Below are 10891 nucleotides of genomic sequence, written 5' to 3'. Positions count from 1 at the left end.
AGATAAATGTGTCTTATAGTAATTTTTTTTTTTTGTTTCAATTTTGCTTTCCAGATCTCTTAAAAAATGATTTATTAAATTAAATATGATCTTAATGTGCTGTCTTTTTTTAAAAAAAAAATAAATCCAAAAATGGGAAAAGAAATTAAAGAATGAACTTTGAAATAGAATTTAGACAAATTTTGCATTTTGTACTTCCATTTAAATCAAAATCGAAAGAAGTTAAGGGCTGTGGATCCATTTAGTTGTTTCTGGGCCGGCCCAGTTCTGAAAATATCTGAAGGCCTTTTAACGCTTCCAGAAAAGTACAAATTTTTATTTCATAAAAAAAACATAAATTGGAGATGCGGGGTATCGAACCCCGTACCTCTCGCATGCAAAGCGAGCGCTCTACCGTTTGAGCTACATCCCCAACATGTTACAATAGTTTTTTTTTTTTTAATATATTCTCATTCTTTATATAGTAAACAAATTGATATTGTAACAACCGCTAAAAGATTTAAAAATTTATAATATTTTTAAATATCTTTTAGTTTTATGATTTAATTTATCTCATATTGTTGGTTAATAATCAAGGTTTCAACTCTCAATACTCTTGGTTTTTCTAGAAATTTCCAGCTTTGAATTCCTTACTATTTGGGATTGTTTGTAACATCCTTAATTGCAAGTAATTTTAAATTAATTATTTTAAATTATTAGGGTTGTTATGATAAGGTAATTAATTTAAATATATTTGTTAAGAGATTTGAAATTTTGGAATTTTGGAATTTTTTTGATTAAGATTTTGAGAAACGTTGAGGGATTTGGAATTTGGAAGATATTTTATTGATGTGTTAACCAAAATGTAGGGTTTGACTTAGGTTATACTCATGAGTTAAGGAATTTGGAAGATATTTTAGACATGAATTTTACCTAGTAGTTTGGCTAGTGTAAAAAAAAAAAGTAGCTAAATAGTTTGAAAAATGACCCAAGGCATGAAGTGGGAAACAATATGGATTTCAAATCGAGAAGTTAACTTAAAAGGGTACCTCAAGGTACTTGGGCTATCCGTGCTCTTACTATGATTAAAAAAAAGGCTCAAATTTAGTAACTTGATCAAATGAGAAACTTTTGGAGTTTAAAAGCAATGGAAATCGGTAAAGGAAAATTCTACAAGATGGAAATTTCGATTTAGAAAGGTAAAATTTATGGAGGAGTTTAGTAAAGTTACACTTAGTATGAATTCTATGTCACATTTGGAAAGAGAAAAGACACCTTAGATATATTGGCCTTAATAAAGGTAAGTGTAAGGAAAAATAAAAGTACCTAAGAGAGATTATTATTTTTAGATAGATAAAAGAAATTAATGCGTTCAAAATTACTAAGTACACAAGTATGATTTGGCTTTCTAAGATGGGAATTTGGTGTTTGTGAGCCTTTGGAATTGATATAAGCAATCTAGTTACTGAAGGAAATCTAAACTTAGACATCTAGTCAGTGGAAGCAGATTGTTCCAAATCCCATTGAGAAAGAACACAAACACATTAAAGTCTACAAGAAACAGATTATGCATATACTATAAATTACAACATACTTTTCATAAAAGAACAAACAAGGAATAGAGTATGCAAACCTTTAAAGAACCTTTCTTCAAGTTTCCCTCGATTGTTTAGCAACTCGATCAGAACACGATCTCAACGAACGGAACAACCAACAGTACGAACTGATGAATCCTCGATCACTATCGAGTCCAACTCGATCCTCAATCCTCGAATTGAACAGGAACACCACCACAAGTGTTACGTTAATATTCTCAATGTGAGAATCCAAGAGTTGTGGGCTCTGTGTGACTTTGGATAAAGGAAAGGAGGAGATAGACGATCGAGTAAGTGGAAGATGAGTGAAGTCTATCGTGTAGACTAGATACTCGATTGTTTAATAAACGGAAGCCTATCGTATAGATTTTGCTACTCGATCGTGTAGCAACGAGTACGTGAGTAATTATCATATACTAAACTCGATACTCAATATAGTAACTATCGTGTAGGTTGTGAGACACTATCGTTTAGTAAAACATTTTTACTCGATAGTCCTTTATTTTGTCAAACGACACAAATGAATGATCTTCTGATTCCGAATGAATCAATAACTGATTTTGGAAAAGGAATTTTCTTTTTATCTCACAGTTAACATAACTTCTAATAATCTCATACTCAATTGGTTATGAAAAAGAATAATTATCATATAATGAATATATTATAAATAAATATGATAACCAACTTATTATATTATATTTATAATCTATAGTTTTAATATTTCATCATATGAAACATATAAACCATAATTCTTTTTCTATGTTTGAAGGAAATCAAGCATGAGCATTTTCATTAGCAGCGGAAGGATCATTCCAAATTCCATTCGAAATTGAACATAAACAATTACAGTACAAGAACGAAAACTAATAGGTCATGCACAGTACGAAATTACAGCATGTTAACAAGAGAATCAAGGGATAGAATATGTAAATCTTTGAAAAAACATTCTTCAAGAATCCCTCGATCAGTCTACAAGCGTCCATAGCAACACGAACACACGAACAAACTGCTACCAATAGCACGAACACAACGAACAGCACCCATGAAACCAATCGAGTCTTACTTGATCCACAAAGTGAGTGAGGACACCACCATAATGGTTACCTTGGTATTCTTGGTATGAGAATCTAGGAGTTGTGGACTCTGTATGATCATGGCTTGAGGAAGAGACTGGAGGACAACGATCGTGTAGACGATCGAGGAAGTGGGAGATAATAAGGTGTCTATCGTATAGACGATGTGCTCGATCGTTTAGTAAATGGCATCCTATCGTATAGTGATAACTGGCAGAAATACCAGTTATTATAAGCCTTTTAATTAGAATCATGAGGGCTAATAAGTAAAAAATGCAGTGATAATAATTAGCATTTGCGAAAAATTGAGTTTTGCGTCGATTAGCACCTAAATCCTCACTGACTCCAATATTATGCGTTACTCCAAGCCAAAGTGTCTATTTTTGTAGCTATAGCAGGAATCAAACGCATGCATTTGAAATAAGCAATTGCAGACAAATGCATGTGCTGAAGCCAAGCGATCGCAAAGACAAACGAATGCACTGAAAGTTGGATCGCATGCGTCCATCGCATGGAAGTTGCGGTGATCGAATGCGTCCATTGCACGTAAGTTTGCGGTGATCATTTGGGAATTACGGCCACGAAGTGACAACCATAATTGAAGAACGATCGCAAGATGGGTAGAACACGTTGATGCTTCAGCTGAATCAAGCTCGGACGCATACCTTGGGAGTATCAACAAGATAAGACGATGTGATATTGCGCATACCGTGACAAAAGCATCAGTGAGCCATAACGCAATCATGATAGCTGTCGGCGTTTAAACTTTATAAATAGCCTTTGGACCTTCATTTCAAGACATCCGAACTTCTGCCTCAAAGCAGAGGTTTGCGATCACAAAAGAGAGCTTGAACAAGATTTTCAGTGAGAATTCTTCACCTCCACAAACCAGACCGAGTGACGATCGGAGCTTTCGCCGGAGATAGAGCTCGAGAGAGACATCTCCAACATTCATCCATGGCACCACTGGTAGCCTTGACGCAGAGTCCTTCATTTCTCTTCTAATCTCTGTATTGTATTACATTTTAGCTTAAGATATTAAGAAATTTTGTGATCAATGCAAATCTTGATTCCTTCATTTCCGTCTTCTTCATCATCTTTACCTCTATCATTTTTTATCTTTAGCATTTATTTATCAAAGGTGATCGCATGCTTAATCGTGTAGCCTAGAGATAGGACACATGTAGCAGCCCACCGAGAGGTGTGCGTTGTGCGAGTATAGTGAATTAATCCTCTTTGCTTGATGAAAGGCTGTAGCAACGCTTGTCTATGGGATATTGCATTGCTTGTCTATAAGTTAAATAACCGCGTCTAACTGCCTGAGAAGGTAAGAGATGGAATGCACTAAAGCAAAATTTGCATTGATCTTAGAGATAGGCACAATCTTATGCTCGATGCAACCATGCACTATAGAGATATAGTCATGTGGCTGACCACCGAGAGGTGTGTAATGCATTAGTGCAATGAGTTGGGATTACTCGGGCGATTTAAGATAATAAACACTACTATGCGTTGATGGTTGTTGTGTCTCTACCTATTCTCATTACAAGTCTTCTATTGCTCAATTTGTTTAGTTAAGAGTAGGAGTAGTGTGTAAATCCATTAAACTTCTTTTTATTTTTATTCATCGCCTCAAACGCATTGCTTCACAAGTATTATTGAGTGACAAGTCCCTGTGTTCGACCTCGAATTATCCGAGAAACTTACGTTCGCGTTATACTTGGCGCGAGCGTAAGAAAACTTGTGATAGGAACGCGAAGTCATTGCATACTAGATTAACACATCTTCATTCCAACGCATGACCTCAGACGCATGGGTGCAAACGCATAAGCCATATCTAACGCATGATTTCATGTACAACCCCATCCGTCCCTAATAATAATAATTTTTCTACCAACATATAGACTTAGCCATGCGATCATGTAGATACGATCAGCTGATGAACTATTGTATAGTCAAAGATGCACAATCGTTTAGTCTCTGCCAGCTATTGTTAGTGAAACACTTTCACTTGATAGCTTTTCTGTGAGAAACTTTCCGAAAGTAGCAACTTCCTAAATTTAGGAAAATATTTCTCCTTTTATCTCATGGTTACCATAAAACCACCAATAACCTCCCACTCAATTTGTTATTAGAGAAAAAGATTTAATTATCACATAATTAATATATTATAAATAAATATGCAACCAACTTACAATATTATACTTATAACCTATAGTTTTAATATTTCATCTCATGAAACATACAAACCATAGTTCTTTTTCTATTTTATGGTACTTAATGTAAATCATATTTATATTAATCCTCCACTTGATGTATCTCATACATCACACCAATTATATCATATATAATTGAATTTCCTCTTGTCAATTTGAACACTTCAAACTAACCCCAAGAACTTATTCTCAACTTGAATCCATTGAGCTACCAAGGAGACCTTATGGACCTGTAGCTTGAAGCTCCAATGGTAGGTGAATAACTGACTAAACTCTTTAGTCATGGGATCCACCATCCGTTAACTATTGGGCACTCCACTAAAAACTGATAGCTGCACTCTCCTCACTACATATATATTTATGTGTCCATATCAACCAATCAATAGGGCGATAACCCTTCACAGATCACTCGTAAGAACAACTGGGCCAATTTACCATTTTGTCCCTATAGTTACATATAACTCCTTAAGTACCACTGATTCCTCTAATGAACAATAAGTCATAGTTCTACTATGACTGGGTCCTCTTTTCCAAAGAGAGAATGAGGCTATTATGTTAAAGACCCGAAATCAGCCCTTAAGGGAGCAATCTATCTACTTATCTCTGCTTCGAGGAAGTAGTGAATTCCATCTTGTGTAACTGAGTTCCCAGCTCCCCAATAAGACAAATCTCCAAAAAGGTAGGCTTATTGAGTTGGCAATCTGGCCACTCTCACCCATACTAATCAAAGAACAGCCCTCATAGGTAGGAGTTCCCAAAACACTCAGAATTAAGGTCATATCACCTATGGTCATTATAGTGAGATGTAAGTCTTAAGTATCAACGACGTTATATAAAGAGAAGAATCATCTCGTGGTCCGGTCTTATACAAACTCTTTGTATAAGATACCTCCGCTCGTATGTCTCCACATGAATGGTCAAGATTAGACCATCTGTAGTAGTTCGCAACACTTGTAGACCTCTACAAAGCAGGTCGTATCTGTAGTGTTACCATGATAAGGTATATCTCCTTAATCCGTATACTACAGACCTTTTAGGTTATTACTTAAGGCATGATCCACTTGTATATCTCATATACATGTTTAAGTTTACATACAATAACCACAGGTCTTTGTTAATTGGATATGAGTAAATATAAATAAAATAACTCTTATTTTATTCATAACAATGTGTACAAAGTTTACAAACTACGAGACTCCGAGAGAATTAGGACACCAATCCCAACAATCTCTCACTTGTCCTAATACCTCGGGAGACTAATGTACAATACATGGAAAAATAAGTACAATATACAATAAACTAGGGCATACTCTATACCCAGTATCATCTCCCGCTGGCCCTAGACAAGATGCCTAAGGATATGTGTTCTAAGACACCTCAAGAGGTTGAGGAGATGAGACGGGTCCCATATGCGTCTGCCGTTGGCAGTTTGATGTACGCGATGCTCTGTACTCGTCTAGACATCTGCTATGCTATGGCCATAGTCAATAGGTATCAGTATAACCTAGGCCTTTTCTAATGTTGCTGACCCATTTACGAAGGCTCTCACGGCTACAGTGTTTGAGGGTCACCTATGGAGCATGGGTCTATAGGATCGCCTGCGGCTGGACTAGGGCAAGTGGGAGATTTTCTAGTACTGGGCTTTTATGCCCTAGTTTATTATTTTGTACTAGTTTATTGTACACCCCACTTCACTTTAGAACAAGTGGGAGATTGTTGAGGTTGATGCCCTAAAGTCTCGTGTCCTGTAGTTTGTAAACAGTTTGTACGAACGCTTGTGTTGTATAATATATGATATATTACTTCACATCTTGTATTTTGCTCAGTTGCATGTTTTATTTGCTTTACCACAAACCAATAAACATAAAATCTTTGGTTATTTGTATTTGACTCAAGCGTGTATATGGTGACATACAATTGGATCAAATCTTGAGTGATAACCAAAATGGTTTGTAGTATATAGATATAGGAGGGAAACCTTATCCTGGTAACGCTACGAATGCGACCCGTTTTGTGGAATGGTCATAAGTGTTGTGACTTGTCACAGATGATCTGATCCTAATCATTCGTGCTGGGGACATGTGAGCGGGGGCATCCTATACAAAGAGTATGTATAAGACCTGACCACGAAGTGTTAACGTCTCGTTATATTAACACGTTAGTCATGAACAGAGACTTCACTTCACTAGGATGACCATAGGTAATATGACCTCAATCCTGAGTGTGTTGGGAAACTCCTGCCATTAAGGGCGATCCTTTGATTTGTATGGGTGCGGTGGCCAGTCGCCGATTCAAAACTACCATTTTGAGGATTCGTCTGATTTGGGAGTTGGGAACTCAACTGCACAAGATGGAATTCACTTCTTCCCAAGGTAAGGGTAAGTAGATATGATAGCTCCCTTAAGGGCTAATTCCAGGGCTTGAACGATGTGGCGCCACACATCTTCCTCTGGCCTGAGAGATGTTCACACAATAATTGGACTATGTTGTATTATTCATTAGAGGAATTAGTGGTACTTAAGGAATGAGATGTAACTATAGGGGCAAAACGGTAAATTGGCCCAGTTGTACTTATGAGCATTTGTGAAGGGTCATCGTACTCATGATTGGTTATATCTGATGGACACAGAAATATATCTGTGGTAAGAAGAGTTCAGTTGTTGGTCTTTAGTGGATTTCTTGACAGTTAACAGATGGTGGATCTCATGGCTAAAAAGTTTAGTTAGTTATTCATGGACCGTTGGAGCTTCAGCACATGTCCATTAGGTCCCCAGGGTAGCTTGGATAAAAGTCGGAATCAGTGTTTTGGGTTAATTTGAAATGTTTCAAATTGACAAGAAGAAGTTCGATTATATATGATATAATTGGGCTAGTTAATTATATATGATATAATTGGATAAATGTATGAGATACATTATTCTGGAGGAAATTAGATATAAATATGATTTATATCAAGTAGAGGAGAAATTACTATAGTAGATATGTGATATCAAACTCAGGTAGGTATAAAATATATATATGATTATATTTATTAAATAATTTTATTGGTTAATTATATGATAATTAAACCAATTTTTTGCTCGGGCGTGCGTTAGTGGGAACAACGTCGGTTATTTTAACCGATGAATAAAAATGAAATATGTTTCATTTTGAAAAAAGTTCGAAAAAAGTTTGAAGGAGCGCATTGGTGTGAAAACGTAATTGATCGCTTAAAATCGAGAGCCTATACGATAGTCGCTTAGCGCCTAAACGATCGCCTACCTCGCACCTAAACGATCGCACACTAAGTCCTAAACGATCGGTTAACTTTCCTAAACAATTGTATCGTGTGTCGTGTTTGCTAAACAATCGCCTTCTGTTTTCTAAACGATCGTTCAGTAAAATCTACACGATCGTGTAGTTTCTTCTAAGCGATAAGCATCTTACTATACGATAGCTTCATATTCCCTCCCACTTGCTTATCGCCTACACGATCATTTCTTCCTCATACCTCCACCAAACTCACCAAAGACCACGCTTTGGGTTCTCACTCCGAGAATACCTGGGGCTCTTTTCTGGTGGTGTCATCCCCGCTACGTTCGTGTTTTTATAGTTGTTCGTGCTGCTGTAGTCGACGCATCTGCTGGGCATTGGTTGATCGGGTAGAGGTCATCCCCTGCGTTGAGTTCCAAAGTTTGAAGACCATCTTCAATTGGTATGAGAACTCTCTCCCTTATTTTTTTTCTTGTTCAAAGAATGCCATTAATTACTGTTTGTTTGCATAACTGTGCGTTTGAATGTCTCTGGTGTATTTTGGTCACTGTGAAATTGGAATGATCTAAACGCACTCATGGAACTCTTCGGTAAGAGATCCTTCACTTACACCCTATAGTTTTACCCCATCAGGTTGATCCATAAGTTCCCAGACATTATTGAAATGCATAGACTCCATTTCCTGATTCATGGCCTTAATCCACTCATCTTTGTCAACATCCTCCATTTCTTGCTTATAAGACAATGGATCCAAGACCCTATCACCAGATATGATGTTTTGGGCTTTAGTCAAACCCATGCAGCGATCCAATGGGTTCATAAACCTCCCACTTCGTCGAGGCAGTCTCAACTCTTGAGATGGTTGATTAGATGTATCGACATCAACAACTCTTGTTGATCTATCAGTCTGTTCAACAACTCTTGTTGAACCCTTAGTAGTCCCACTAGAAATCTCATGTAAAACAAGCTTACTTCATGGTTTATGATCCCTGACATGGTCTTCTTCCAAGAAGATAGCATTTGTTGACACAAACACTTTGTTCTCACTTGGATCATAGAAGTATCCACCCCTCGTTTCCCTGGGATAGCCTATAAAGAGGAAAACTTATGAATGCGGTTCCAACTTCTTTGGGTTAGCCACAAGCACGTGGGTTGGACATCCCTAAATCCTGAAGTGGCATAAACTACCTTTACGGCCTCTCCACAAATCAAAAGGTGTTTCAGAAACACTTTTCGAGGGAACCTTGTTCAAAATGTAACATACCGTCTCCACTACAAAACTCCAAAATGAGTCTGGACGATGAGCATAACTCATCATAGACCGAACTATGTCTAACAAGATTCTGTTTCTCCTTTCTGATACACCATTCTGCTGAGGTGTACCTAGGGCCAAGAGTTGGGACGTAATTCCATGTTCTAGCATATAGTTTTGGAATTCGAGGTCCATATACTCTCCACCACGATCAGATCATAGTGTTTATCTTTTTACCTTACAAGTTTTCAACTTCAACCTTATACTCCTTGAACTTGTCAAGAGCTTTAGGCTTACGTTGCATTAGGTATGGATACCCATACCTTGAATAATCATCTATGAAAGAGATGAAATATTCATACCCACCTCGAGCTCTAACACTCGTCTAACCATAGAAGTCTGAATGTATAAGCTCCAAAGCTTCCTTGGCTCTGTAATCTTTTCTTGTAAAAGGTCGTTTGGTCATCTTGCCTTCAAGTCATGATTCACATACTGGCAAGGAGTTTTCTTATAAACTCTTTAGAAGTCCACATTTCACCAACTGTTCAATCCTATTAAGGTTGATGTGACCTAACCTTAGATGCCAAAGATGGGCGTTTTCTTTAGGAGAAACCTTTGGTCTTTTAGCTGTTGTCGCCGCTGAACATTTTAGTATTGAACAAGGCTTTTATGATTAATGGCCTTAGTACATACAAATTATTTTCCATTGAACCAAAACCAATCTCCATGCCATTCTTGAAAATAAACACTTTACTCTCAGAAAAGGAGACGGTATAGCATTGTTCATTGAGACAAGAAACCGAGATTAAGTCCTCTTGATATGAGGAATTACAAAAACATTATCTAGTAACAGATAATGTTTCTTGTCCAGAAATAACTTCAGCTTGCCTCCAGCAATAGCTGAAACAACCTCACCAATACCGACTCGAAGAGTCAATTCTCCTTTTGGTAACGTTTGCCAAGAACTAAATCCTTGGTAGGAAGAACTAACGTGGTTAGTAGCACCTGAATCAAGTATCCAGGCAGAATCATCATTCTCTACCAAACACGTCTCCAAGACCAATAAATCACATTTACTGTCTTTAGACTTCCTCCACTTTTGGAGAGTAGTGTGATCAGTATCAGAACCTAAATAAGCTCCAAGTTCCATTTCAGAGAACACTTCACGTCTATGAACTTCATCAGAGTCAGCAACACTTGCTTTCTCTAATTGGAGGTTATCTTGGGAACTGACACTACTAGTTTCTTTGTCATCCATCCCTTTGTGCTCAAAAAGTAAGAACTGATGTTCAAATAATTTTTGCAATGAGTCCATGATCTTACGTGTAATGACTATGTTCTCAACCCTTTTGGCCAAAGCATCAAGTATGCTAGCCAATATGTGAAGTCGGGCCAATGAATTAGCTTTCATCTACACCTCATATGCATTACGAACATTTCGCAGTGCATCAAGTGTCAGAACTTGAGAACACTCCTCAACCATGACAAACCCGAGGTCGTTTACCATGAAATATGTTTTAACGG

General features: G+C 37.2%; 1 non-coding gene across 1 annotated transcript; it reads right to left on the bottom strand.

Moving 5' to 3' along the window:
- Positions 1-339: 339 nt before the first annotated feature.
- TRNAA-UGC lies at positions 340-412 on the bottom strand. The gene has a single exon. It is a non-coding gene; the product is annotated as a tRNA-Ala (tRNA).
- Between the last annotated feature and the right edge of the window lie 10479 nt (positions 413-10891).

This window comes from Benincasa hispida, chromosome 7 (assembly GCF_009727055.1).
Source record: "Benincasa hispida cultivar B227 chromosome 7, ASM972705v1, whole genome shotgun sequence".
Lineage (NCBI taxonomy): Eukaryota > Viridiplantae > Streptophyta > Magnoliopsida > Cucurbitales > Cucurbitaceae > Benincasa > Benincasa hispida.
The sequence above is the reverse complement of the archived record's forward strand: the minus strand, read 5'-3'. Positions and strand labels throughout refer to the sequence as shown.